Below are 14,167 nucleotides of genomic sequence, written 5' to 3' on the forward strand. Positions count from 1 at the left end.
CGCTGGAACCATCAACATTCAATTTAATCCTCTAACCACTAGGCCACACTCTCTGTCCAAGTTGCTCCCCAGACTGGTATTGCCCTTTGTATACAGCTGCCGGCGCCCTATTGATCTGTATCACATAGCATTTAACACGGGATGATTTGGCCAGGAAAAGCAGTGCTCACTGTTCCATGTCAAATCAGACAACAATGCTAAGATCTGCCATAGAACCAGGAAAATAGCACAGGACAGGGCGAAACAACCAACCACCAAAAAGGAACCTCATCTGCATCTTTTCCACAGAGATTTTTTTTTTTTCAACTCGACAAGAAAGCAAAGACATAGAGGGCAACTGTCTTAAAAGTGAAACTATTTTTGCCTCCCGCAGATGTGCATTGGGGGTGTGGAAACTGAACAAGCCAACAGCTGAAGGTCACATGATTCCTTGGCCCCCTCCCCTCCCTCATTTAGAAAATGACATGTTTTTCTTCACAGTGTTTTTCCCCTCCTCTCTCTTTAGTGGCAGTAATGCTGAATGCTCTTGACATAATTCTTCGCTCATCCCTGACAGTCATTTTCTTGAATACTGTCCCAGCAATAAAACACCTGACCTCGAGTCTTTCAGATGCCCATTGGCTTGGGTTACCCCAATTAGCTCGACTCATTTGGAAGTATCCAGAAGAGTCAGGTGCTTCACTCTGGGCTAAACTCAGCATTATGAGTGAATACATTGTTTTATTCAGGTCATCTTATTTTTTCCAGGGATTTCTTTATTTCTCTGTGACCTAAACTTAGCAAAATAACATGTCTTTAAAAAAAATAAGCAATAAAGATGAATTCTGACTCTAAATATTTTTCTGTCTTGGAAATCAACGTGTCTGATCCCCTGAACATGCCTTTTTGGTATTTGAGGATGATTGAGAAAACTTCCAGGCTTCAGTGAAGAGCTGTTTTAAGTGCATACATGGTAGCTATGCAACTGTATAACTTAAAGAAAATACATTGCCCTCCTAGGCAGAATGCATGCATAGGAAATATGTGTGTGTCAGTCACTGTATTTTTGGTGTACAGATCTCCTGTATCAATGCCTATTTATTAAAAAAAAAATAGGTGGAGAAGAAAATTTGTACCTCAGGGCTAAAAGTTTGCTGTTACAAATTTGTATGTCAATTAAATGTCTGATTTGGCCTTAGGAGTGAAGTTAGGAGTTACTGTAAGCACTAGCTGGATTTGTACAGATTTTGGAAACGGAATATGAACTATTTTTAAACATCAATGAGATATAAAAGAAATTAAAGTATGCTTAAACTATGCTAAAGTAAAGGACTTTACTTTTTACATTATGGGAAAATATTAACAATCCATCTGAAGTCAAATTGTCTTTGAATCATCTGTTTTGTAGTTAGTATTCATCTATAGGCCCAAGCCTTTCTCAACAGGGACATAATTTTTCTTCACAATTTTTAGCATTTGTGTGTGCTATGCAATTTTATCACTGGCTGCAGTTTTATTCTTCCCTAAGAAAGAGAGTCAGCCACAATGTCTCTTGATGGACAATATTTGCAATAACACAAGAAGTCCACAAAACTGACAGTGGACAACGAACGCAGGCTGAAATGAGGGTAGCTTCAAAAGATGGCCAGCTTTTGAATGCAAGGAGGGGAAAAGAAATTGAATTGAGCTGATGCAAATGAAATTAAAACTAAATTGGTTGTCACATCAAACTGATGGTAACTATGTAAATGTTTTCTGTTTAGGAAACTACAGTTTAAAGTGTATAATGCTGCAAAGCCACGAATATTTTCATGTTCGTTTAAAATAGGAATTAAAGGGGCAGATTATAAAACTGCTAAAAAATCCTGCCACTTCCCCATGTAATATTTAAGAGACCCCGAGTGATGAAAACTATAGATTCAGGGGAGGCGATATAAACACACACACACACACACACCCCAGTACAAATGCATGCTTTTCTCCTGGGCAGTATCCCATTGCATCATTGCTTCAAATGCATACATTCTCTTCAATATTGTTGGCTGTTTCAGGTTAACTACCAAAATCATTTGCCTGAGAAGCAAGATTTAATTGTCTTACAACTACCTCTGTGAGGTACAATAGGGCTTACAAGTACCCATTGATTATACTATTGGGTAGAATGAGAGACTCTTATTCTAGCATTTCTCATTCATTTTGTCATTGCATTCTCTTTGAAAGAGACCAAATGGGTCCCAGCAGGTGAAAGCAAAGAAACCTGAAAGGCCCCCTTTGATGAATGACAATGCCAAACCACCCTCCCCCCCCCCATTTTTGGAGATTATAAAACCTTATTAAATCATGCCCTGTTAGATATTGATTGAGAGGGAGCTAAACTAAAACCAACAATAGCAGCACGGATCAGAGCACACTGCTTTCATCAATGGGCACGAAACACAGCTAAGCTTCACAATCCTTTTTTTGGGAGGGGGTTTTCTTTTCTTTTTTTTTTTTTTTAACTATTTACTTTTGTTTAAACCATTATCCCAGAAAGTCATACAATTATAGTTGTTTTGTCAGTCAAGAATGGACTGTAGTTGTCCTCCACTTCGTCTTTTTTATTGTAGCAATGTATTGCACAAACAATATTAGACTTGTTTAAAATTCAGGATTATTATTATGATTATTTGGGGGGTTACAATTCTAGGTAATTATCATAATTATTCTTGACTCTGGGACCCCTTTGATGACAAAGCTGTTTTAAAGTAAACCACTTGGACATAACTGCTCCAGATATTTGAAAAGAGTCTGAGCCAGAAGCAGGGCAGGAGACGCAACCAATTTGAAGGCCGTCTTGATGATCAGCCTCTCTGCCTTCCCTGCCTGTCTTTGCTGACATCTGTGAGCACCCCAGCAAACAACCCTTTTAGGACAATCCCTTCAGTATAACGTGGATATGTAGACTTTAGAGGAATATTTTGTAGTAAGACTCCATGCTGATTAACTATCATTGCTTTTTGTTTGTTTGTTTTTAAGGGAAAAAAAAAAATCAACAGAGAGCATTTGAGAAAGACATTCCACCCAAAATTCCCAAACTTCTGTGCCAAACTGTGGCTTCCACCCCTATCTCCCAGGCCCTACTCTGGGGAGATATTTTTACTTTCAATATTTTTACGTAATGGAGGTTTTCATTTTTCTTGCCAGTGGAAAGGTGACAATATTTGCTCCCCCCTTAAATCACTTGATTTACTTTTTTTTTTTTTTGAGAAAACTTGATTAAAAGTAAGGGAAAGGAAAGAAAATATTCAGGTGTAAGCATAACTTTTTGGGTTACAAGTGGCAGTTACTAAGTAAGAAAAAGATGCAGTGGTTGAAAACAATGCTGGTTTGAAAGGATATAATCTAAGCGTATTTCATTAACATCAAAGATAATAATTTCCAGTTCCAGAGAATTGCTCATAGAAATAGAATGGTATGTAATGAAAACGCTATTTGAAAAAAACAAAAAAAACAACTGCAGCAAGTCTAACTGGTCTTGGAAGACTAGAAATCAAGGCTTATACAAGATGGAAACAGAAATTTACATATCAAATTTCTCTCCGTCAGCTTAATGCATAAAAACAGCAGTCACCACTTGAACATAAAGCAGTAGTGTCACAATTTCTTTTAACAATGCAAAACATAAAAATTGTATAATATTTTGATTTATTAAAATCCATTGCAGAATCTTGACTCTCCAAAATATATACATGAAATAAAAGTTGCACATATGAATGCAGAAAATAAGAACAGTACAAAATTATTTGGATTTTAGGCAGGATTTAATTTCTTTGAATTCTATCAGTAGATTGTATTAAATGCTTTAAAATTCAAAACTTTATCTTATTACAAATCAGTATTTTCTACTTGTGAGGTTTCCTGGGTTTGTTAGCTTAAGCTGAAAGTTTAAAGATACACCATATTCTTAAAGATCTTTAACTATTTTGCAACAAATAATTTATGAACACTAGTTTCTAGTTTTAGCTTTACATGTTCTAAGGGTTTGTCTTAAACAAAAATTTAATCCTGTTCAGTAATGTTCTCAACTTTAGGACAATTTTATTAGTTAACGAGAGTTAACTAATAAAAAAAGTTATCAAGCCATTTGTTAGATATTAGTTTATTTTTAAGTATGACTTGGTGCATACATTTTTATAAATATTGCAAGCTGGCTTAAGATAATTTCATCTTCGTATGCTACATGATAAAGGAAATTAAATGACAAAATTTGTTGCTAATTTTTTCATTAGATTTGATTTTTTTTCCAAGTGAGTATTACTTGCTAATCTTATATTGATTAGTTTGTTTCCTTGCCTGACTTACGCTTCCTATAAAAAAAAAAAACCCTGAAAATCATTGTTTTAATGCCTGATGCATTTCTAATTCAGGCATCAGTTGGTGATTGTAGACTGTCCTCTATGCAAGCAATATCTGACCACCTCAGATATAATAATGGTATGTTTCAAGTATCTTTTAAGTGCACTTTTTGTTTTCTGTTTTTGAGAAGTGCTGTGGCTTAACTTCCATTTAGGTTGCCTGAGAAAATCACATTGAAACAATTCCATTTAAAGAATAATGTGCTACAGTTACAGAATGATCAGGACTTTCCTCTTCCGCCCCACCAGCACCCTCGGCGTGAAGGGGCTAGTCACTGTTGTGCACTTACAGATGTCTCTTTTGAAAGCCTGGACTATGTCACACTCAAAGATTGCAGAAAACTCAGAAGATCTTTGGGTTTCAGTACTACAATAAATCATCATTCCCATTTTTTGTAAATTTCCTTAAAAATGAAATTGAATTCTCCTTTATCATTCTGCTTATGTGGCTCTTTGTGGTCGAATAATACCTAATAGGACCTTAGTTACGTTCTGTGTCCACTGTCTAAAATTTTGTGTTGATATATTCAACTATGTACTACACACAAATTGTTATTCATTTAGCACTTTAGCAGTAGTATGAAATGACTCACGATATATCTGAAATACAGCGAAAAAGAAAGCCAACACATAATTAACTTGATTATTTCAAAGTGTTAAGAATTCCAAAGTATTTCATATAATTTTATTCTCTGTGTAAGATCACTTACAGCCTCTTGCCTAAGCGATTCATTTATTAAAGTGTTTAAGAAAATTAATTTTTTCCTTTTATCTCCTAAGCCTTCCCAAAACTTGCAGAATTACTGAAGTGCATATACACACATATATATATATAGCATTATTTCCTTCCACCTTAGAAAAATATTACTTCATTCTCTTGCGTCTGATATTCAGATAAAATTGAGACAATTGTTTCAAAATGAGTAAGGAAGTGAAAATGCTTTTAGTATGAAGTTCATAAAATAGTATCTGTTGGATTAAGTATGATTTCTACCAGAAATATGTGTCAGTTGAGGAAAGGGGTGACAGGACAAATATTCCCTTCACTTGAAATAGTATTGTTATTAAAAGAATTTTTAGTTCAATGGAGCAGATTTTGAATTTTGAACATTTTAAGCATCTTTCAGAGACACTTAATTCTTAATGCCAATGTTTTTCTGTGGCAGATTCAGTGGAACAGATTTTCCCAAAGTGTTTAATCTTTCATTTCTGAGTTGGGTAAGAACTCAGTAAAACACATTCTACCTACAAGGGCCTTCTGTTTTTAAATCTTACCTTTTCACTGAATTCTATTTCCGAAAGGTTAAAGAAAACTTAATTTCCCAGGACAGAACATGCTATAACACTTTCTCATTATACCTTCACAAAATTTTAAGTTTCTTGGCTTTCTCTCTGGAGCTTTCGCTTGAAAACATTTGAATGAACTCGGCGATAATTTCCCTGAGATTCCCTAGGGGTAGAAAGAAGCTACTACTGGGATTTTGCAATTTCATCAGAAAGTACAGGAGATTGTGTGTGTGTGTGTGTGTGTGTGTAGAAGCTGAAGAGGTCTCTGACCTCATGACCCCTCCAGTTCATGCTCAGGGCATATTCAGAAAGTCTATGCATCAACTTTCTCATTTGGCTCAGGAAAATTAGAACTATCTGGTAAGATAATTCACAGATGGCAAGCTACTTCTGAGAGGCAGAGTTGAAAGGCCATCTCCTTATACTCAGTGTTTGTGTTACCGTCCTAGGTCTCATTGGAGTGTCTCTTTGAAGGACCTTCCTCTGTCTCTTCTTAAAAAGGAATTGGCCATGAAGCAATGAAATGCATATGTGGTGTTCTGTACAGTGGCTACCCCAAACTAGGTGTGTTCCAGTGAGGCCAACATCCTCTTCCTCCTCATTGCTTTAACCATCTTTTAGAACTGCCTTCAAAGTGAGTCTGTTAGCCACTAGAAAAATATTATTAGAGTCATATTTCATGTTTAAATCCCAAAGAAGAAGTAATCCATGTTCATCAGATTTAACTCCTAGACAGTTTTCCAAAGTCAGAACTTCCTAAATTGGATTTTCCAATATGCATATTTTTAAAAGTTCAAAAGAATGGACAGCAATTTTGAAAAAAAAATTGTACAATGGTAGCAACACTGACACAATCACCTACTATCTAGAAAGATGATCACTTTAAAGAGTTTTATTTTGATGAATGTTTGGTTAGATTAATTAAAATAATCAGCTACACTCTAGTCACATCTTGAACATCTGTCATTTCTTCACAAAATCAAAATCTCTTGAAATCCTGTGTGGTTTATGGCTTGAAATGCTTCACTTGGTGGTCACATATTCATTAGATAGGGGTCTGAGAAGTAACAAGGTCTCTTTGTTTATACGTACAATCCGTAAAATTTAATCCTAAATCTTAACATGTCAATTAATATTTATTCTTCTTCAAGTAACAGTGATGTACCACATATTTGAATTCTGTCTTTAATTGAGTTAGGTTCAGATTAAATAAAAGTATGAAGGCCCAAAACATGCAAATTTAGGACATAATAATAATATAAATAACAGTTAATATACTAAAACATAAACCCTAATTAACATTTTGTACTAGCTTTGGCAGCATATATACCAAATTTAACACTTTGCTTTTAAAGGAAATCATTGAAAACAATGCTCTCAATCAACGTTCACATGTAAAAACAAGTTAACTAGATTAGTAACCAACTAATAACAGTTGTTTTACATAAGTAACTTTTAAAAAAACTGAATAACATTTTTAATTCTGTAGAATTGTATGTATGTGCTAAATTTGAGCTTCTGATTCTTCCCTCAAAGTTTACAACTTTAAGAAAGACCAAAAGTGCTTTTCCTTCTTAAAACCCTGTTACTGGTTTTTGAGTGATAAACTTGACTTGCGTTAATTCCTAGTCAAGTCACACAGCATGGGTGGGTGACCTTTAAAACCTCAGGACAACATTGGTGTGCCTTGTCATAATGAACTAAATATTCCATTAGAAAAGATAAAAGTGAATTCAAGTTCCTCTCTTAGTTCAGGAATGGTATAATCTCTGATGCAATTTCTGAAGTCTCAGAAATATCTACTGCCATTATCTCTGGAAGATGCTCAAAATGAAATCATAAGTATCGTGACTACAGGACCTTATAGTAAATGCATGCTGGAAACCTCATTAACTCTCTGAGGATTGCGTTGTTTCTGTGTGTGTCCTACTGACTTTTTTCATTACTAGAATCACTTTTTCAAAAAGATTTACTTATTTGAAAGTCAGAATTATAAAGAGAGAAAAAGGGAGAGAGAGATCTTTCACCTGCTGATTCTCTCCCCCAATTGTCCACAGTGGTTTTGGTTGGGCCAGGCCAGATGAGAATCTTTGGGTCTCCCACGTGATTGGCAAGAGCTCATGCACTTGGACCACCTTCCATTAATGTTTCCTGGCCTTAATTTGGGAACTGGATCAGAAATGGAGCAGCCAGGGGTCAACCTAGTTCTGCAAGAGACACTTTGCCTGCAACACCACAATACCAGCCCCATTCACTCAGGATATTTAACACGTTAGAAGTTTCACCTCACCATTGGTTTTCTCTATCAAAAAATTATCATTTCCAATCTTTGCAGCCCTGAAATTATTCTTTGAGACTATTTTTTTAATCATCTGGAAACACATTATGTTTTAGTTGTGTATTACATCTTAGCTAGAATTTAGTCTTTCTAAGCTTTGCTTCTTAAACAAGAACTATTTTTGGTGAGCTCTTCCTTCAGTATGGCTAAAAGACAAAAGAAACATAACAGCCCTTTGGGTCATCTTATCTTTTTTTGGATAAGAATCTAATACTAAATATTTGTGAGTATCTAGAAAAAAGCCATAAAATCTCATTTTTGATTACTGCAATTTATAGGTTTCTGTGACACAGTTTAGAAAACGAATACTGAGTTGTTCGAAAAAAATGTCTAACAGTAAAGTAAGATCCAGATGATTGCTTTCCTAAAATGCTGAAGCAATAAACACTGACTGAGTGATTAAGATGAAACTGGAGAATGAAGACTGGGGAATGTAGAGACGCTTTCCTGAGGATATTAGCATTACCTGAGAAGAGCTGGCAGGGTAGTTATCTGTAGCTTGCAGATAGCACCTTTCTGGTGGCTTCTGGTTTCTTCCAGTTGGGATAAGGAATAATTTCCTCTGCTTCTCCAATGAGGGGGGAGGTCTCACAATTTCCCTGCCTTCCAATGTTTAGTTTCCTCTAATTTCTTCTTCTTACTGCTTTGCTCGTTTATTTGTTTGTGTATTTGCACAATAGTTGAGCAAATACGAAACAGGGTTCTATTTAAATCTGGCTTGTGGCATTATAATGTACTTTGGGTTGGGTTTTGGAGCCCTATGTTTTATGGACTTTCTGACATGGTAACTCCCAGTTATTATTATTTGTGTATGGCAGGGCATTTTCAGCTCCAACAGCTAACATCTGTGATTAGCTCTTGATTTCTTCCGCATGGAAGAGTCGTCAGCATTGGTTTCTTCCTAAGTACTAGATTTTACATTTCTGGAAGGCAGAGATCCTTTCATTGACTCCTTCTTTTAATTATCCCTTATAATGGTGAGCTCTGTTTTGCATAAAGTAGGTGCTGGGGAACTCTACCAGGTCCTTATCTGGCACTTATACTTCCTCTGATGTAAAATTTACATACTCTATGAGATAATCATTAAGAGATGTCAATTGGACACAAGACAGAGAGTTACAGAGCCAGCTGGTGGAAACCTTCCCTTCTGCACCATCAGGGTGCATTACAGCATGTTTTTCAGACTTCCAGGCTGAATCCTTTCTCTTTTTAGAAGGTTTACTTGATTGCTCCTACTCTTTCTGGCCAAGCTGCAAGAGAAAATCTTGCCCAGGAGATGGAGTGAGCACTTCCCCTTTGGTAGGTACATCACACTCACTCCTAGCCTGGGCTTCTGCCTCCAGTTCTCTTACTTCATAGCATAGTTTTATTAGAGAAACCCTGTACTTCTTGCAGGTTCCTAGATCTGTTCTGCAGATGTGGAGGAGTTAGCGTCCACCCTAATGTTGCTTAGTGTTAAAGCCACGTGGGTCTGCTGTGATCAGCTATGGCTACTCTAAGTCTACTTGTGCTCACCTGCATGCACTTGGTTGATAAACATAACTGGTTGTGCTTCTCTAAGGGTTAAAAGGTACTGAGGTGAGTGTTTTGTACGGAAATTAAGACACTTCATGGAACTCCCACATCTCATATCTAAGTCCTTGTGTTTGAATCTGAGCTCTGCTTCTAATCCAGCATCCTGACAATATGCACACTGAGAGGCAGCAGGTGGTGGCTCAAGTCTTGGGTGCCCAGCCAAAATAAGTTCCAAGCTCTTGGTTGCAGCCTGCCTGGACTGTTGTGGCTGCTACTTAGGAAGTGGAACAATGGATGCAAGATCTTGCTCTCTTTTCTCTCTCTCTCTCTCTCTCTCTCTCTCTCTCTCTCTCTCTCCCTTTCAAATAAGTGAATAAATAAATAGATAAACAAATAAATAAATGTTTTGAAGAGGTTACCAACTTGCAGTTTAGAAAATTCTGATCACATCTCTACCTCAATGTAGTAATGGGCAGAATGGTAGTAAGAAAACCAGAAGTAGAAGTCAACTAGCTGTCTTACAAAAATTATCCTAAGACTACAGTCATATAGGTAGACTTGAAAATTAGTCTACCTATGCTAGGCAACCTAGCATAACTAGCAATATGCCTGACTTCCTAGCATATTGAAGCAGCTATGTATAACACAAATGCTAGCTTTTTGTCTCTGTATCTTTATGCTGAATATATGAAGTGGTTGTTAAAAGGCAGGTGCTATTATTTGTTTAAAAAAAGAAATGGGACACAAAGCACATTTTTATATGTCCATCATTGATTACGTTCCCAATAATAACTATAAGCACCTGGACATTTGAGAGCAATTTGCATCAAAATGGTGCTTTTTTTTGAGAAACACTTCCCATCTGCATAATATGGGATGATATTTCCAGTAAATACATAGTTCACATATTGGGTGTGTAGCAAGAATGTAGAAGCTGTTGCTTCTGACAAGGCCTGTTTCTTAACAGTTTATGAATAGTGTAATCGCTACTTTGTGTTGCATTGAAAGGATCAACAGACAACCAACTTTTTCCTACTTATAATTGCCAACAGCAGAAATGATGGACATTATTATTTCTATTTGAAAACAAAATCTATGCTGCGGTTCTGTGGTTCTGGTCTCTTCATGTTAGCTAACAAATGCTTCCATTTATAACACATGAAAAGAACCACTTCGTAGCTTAGTTTTTTTCAGAGAAAATTTGCCCTCAATACAATTTGGACCTGAACAAGATTGTACCAGTATCAGGTACTTTTTCTGTTGGGACAACATGGAACCCAGGTTCAAGGTTGTTCTGTGTGATACTGGAGAGTCTTATAAAAAAAAAATAACATGATATTAAAGCCACCCATGGTGAGACAATAGGTTTTTTTTGACTAAATTCTGGGAATATTGGGTAATGTATGGTGACTGCCACCAAGCTAGCCTGTCTTCAGCCATCACTCTTTGTCCTGGATAAATTCAGAGCATGTCATATTGATGTCTGTTAGTCTACCATTCACTTGGTGGGCAATTCTCCAAGGGACAAAGTAACAACAATTTATTTTGCAATCACCAAAATCATGCTTACTCATTTCATAATTATGTTTCTCTAAATAGTCTTCAAAAGAGACCTCTGGTCTAGGAAGCAGGGCAGGTAGCCATGTCCATCGATTTGCATCCCCAGCTAGCTTCTTTTTACATGTTTCACATTCGGGCTAAGCAATGTATTGAGCATCTACTATTCTCTCTCTCTCTCTAGTTTTTAAAAACTTATTCAAGAGGATGCCTGGACCTCTTGCAGCTTCCCTGGCACCTGGAGTCCAAGTGACAGCAATGGATGGGGGAGCAACCCAAGGACTCCCTCTTTCCAACAAGGGTCACAATGTGCTCATGGCCATCCTACCATTTCAAGCCAAATCCCTGTTGGAGGAAAAAGAAGAGAAAGACAGAAGTAGGATTCCTTTCTCTTTGAACTCATCCTGTGATAAAATAGGACTCTAGGAACAAGTGAGGTTTCTAAATCACACTGTGATTCTGGAGAGATGTGCTGCAGGAAAATCATATACTATTGTATGTTTGCAACACATGCTAGGCAACAAAGAGGCTGGTTTTCTAAAAAGAGGCAAATAAGAGAGCAATGGGATATGGCTATCATTTCTGTTCTCTAGTTGCCTTACAGAGAAAGAACTAAGTGTAGTTTGGGAATTACTAACATATGTACCTTTTTCTCAAGGGCATGTACACTAAAGCTGCTGATTTTTTTTTTATCTCATTTCTGTACTCCTGTCCAAAAACCTATTTTGAAAAATCACTCTGTTGTGAAGTAAACCTTAGAATTATTTATTTGTTTTCTGTGAATGCCACTGAGTATAGTCTCCAGGTTTGGGATTCTGAAATCATTTTCAGAAAACCTGGGAGAATATAATTATCAAATGCAGCCATTTAATCCATTTTTGAAAGTTTACTGTGTCCAAGAAAAAGTCTTCTAATTTATTTTTTTCTTTACTAGTCATTTATGTAGCTTCCATGCTGTGATTTTTATTCCTTTATGATGTTCCTTAAATAGACATTCCCCCAAAAAACTTCTGTGAGTCAGTGTAAAGCCTTCTTGCTTATTTCATAATTAAATAATGCCACTCTTTAAGAGAGAAAAATACCTATTTTAGGAACTTCCTTTTAAGAAAAAGAAAGAAAAGGACTTTTGGAACAAAATGCAATCGATGCAAAAAAAATGGCAGTTTGATTCTTTACAATATAGAGGATTGTGTCAATTTTCCATTTAATTTTCTTTGCATAAAAGCTGCATTTTGTCACTGACTTACTTTGAGATCCTGAATAAATCATAGCCTGTATTGTTTTCATCTATAAATAATATAGTGCTTATCATAGAAACTATTATGAAGACTAGAATGCTAATAATGTTGAATTGTTTTAATTAAAGGAAAACAATTCTTTGAAATAAAGTCATTCCAGTATCAATTGTTTTCTATTGAAAACCATGGTTTTATTTAGTCTTCTGATGACCTGGACTTTTTTTTCATACAAACTAATAAATTAAAAATTTTCTCATTATATATACAATCTCAAAGAGATGTTTTAAAAATGTCCCTAATCAAGAGATTAAAACAACAACAACAACCACCATACACGGAAGGCAATACCTCTTTAATAGGAAAATTTGGGAAAATTTAATTGGGAATTCTCTATTTCTCTCTTCTCACCCTAAAGTAAAATATGTCTTTTGTCACTTACTCTCAGCTAACTTGGAACTGTCTCTTTCATAGGTTTGAGATGAACAGATACTGAGCCATGGTTCTGTCATGATATCTTCATCATGGAATGGATCAATATAGGATGGAAAAAAGTTGAAACAGCCAGCACAGTTGAAACATGAGAGTCTGCCTCCCTCAACACAACCTTGGCCCCACCCTCCTCTTAGCGAGAGCAACTTCCGCTGGGGCCCCTGAGTGCATCTGCCTTTCAGAACCTTTCTTGGAGGTGGGAAGAGTACAAAGGCAGGCACTTCTTGAGACGAGAAAGTCGAGCAGAGAGTCAAGGTCCAAGCTAGCAAGGCATCTTTTGAAAGTTCTTCCCACCTGGGATCATGGGGAGCAGAATTAAAATGAAAAAAATCAGACTCTTCAAAGAAGATGCTAGGCCACACCATTTCTGTTCCTGAATTTGTCAGTCTAGCTCAGCAGCTTTGAATAAATTATTTTACCCCTTGTATTAAGTAGAGACTGTAGTAATCATACTTCCAAAGTATGAGGATTAAATGAGATAATACACAGACATTGAGGGCCCCAATTGGAGCACTCTCACATAATGCCATTACTGATTGTGCTTTCCGTCACCAAGAATTGTACTATATTGTTGCATGGTAGATCTGAACTGACAGATTGTTTCTTTCATGAATTTCAATGACTAGAGGAAGGCCCACCTCCACAGTGAGAACAAGTAGTGTTACTTTATGAATGACTTAATCAGCACACCCCACCAGCTATATTGCTGGGGACCAAGCATGATGTATAAACTGAAGGGTCAATAGTAATCATTAGGAACAGGGCTTCTTACCCGGAAGTTCATGACGCCCTGATGCCCTTGATGACTCAGAGTGCTGATACCTTAATGAGGAGGCCCCACTTCCACACTGTTTGTCCCTGCAAGTCTTCAGCCTTTCCTGTTTTGTCTATCTATCAGCTAATTTCAGCACAAAAGCCTGTGAGGAGGCCGCTGTTAAATCCACCCTACTTCAAGGAAGAGGTCTCCCTCGGCCCCAGGTCCAAACAATCTCCTTGGGAAGATGTACCTGCAGGTGCATGCAGACCAGGATTCTTGGGGATTGTAGCTGAACTTCCACCAACTTCCACAGGAAGGAGTGTGGGGTTCACAGGCTGCTTTAAACCATCTGCTAAAACTGTGCCTTCAAAAGATAGGGGAGTCATTTTTTAAACAGGAGGAGCTAGGGGCTGGTGTTGTGGGCAGTGGAGTGGTTTCAATAAACCACAGTTTGCGATGCTGGTATCCTATGCTGGAGGGCCAGTTCAAATGCTGTATGTCCTCTTTCCAATCCAGCTCCTTGCTAATGCACCTGGGAAAGCAGAGGAAGATGGTCCAAGCATGTGGGCTCCTGCCACCTCTGTGGGAGACCTGCATGGGGTTCCCGGCTTCC

The sequence above is a fragment of the Ochotona curzoniae genome, unplaced genomic scaffold, assembly GCF_017591425.1.
Source record: "Ochotona curzoniae isolate NIBS_2020 unplaced genomic scaffold, NIBS_Ocur_1.0 contig_4501, whole genome shotgun sequence".
NCBI lineage: Eukaryota > Metazoa > Chordata > Mammalia > Lagomorpha > Ochotonidae > Ochotona > Ochotona curzoniae.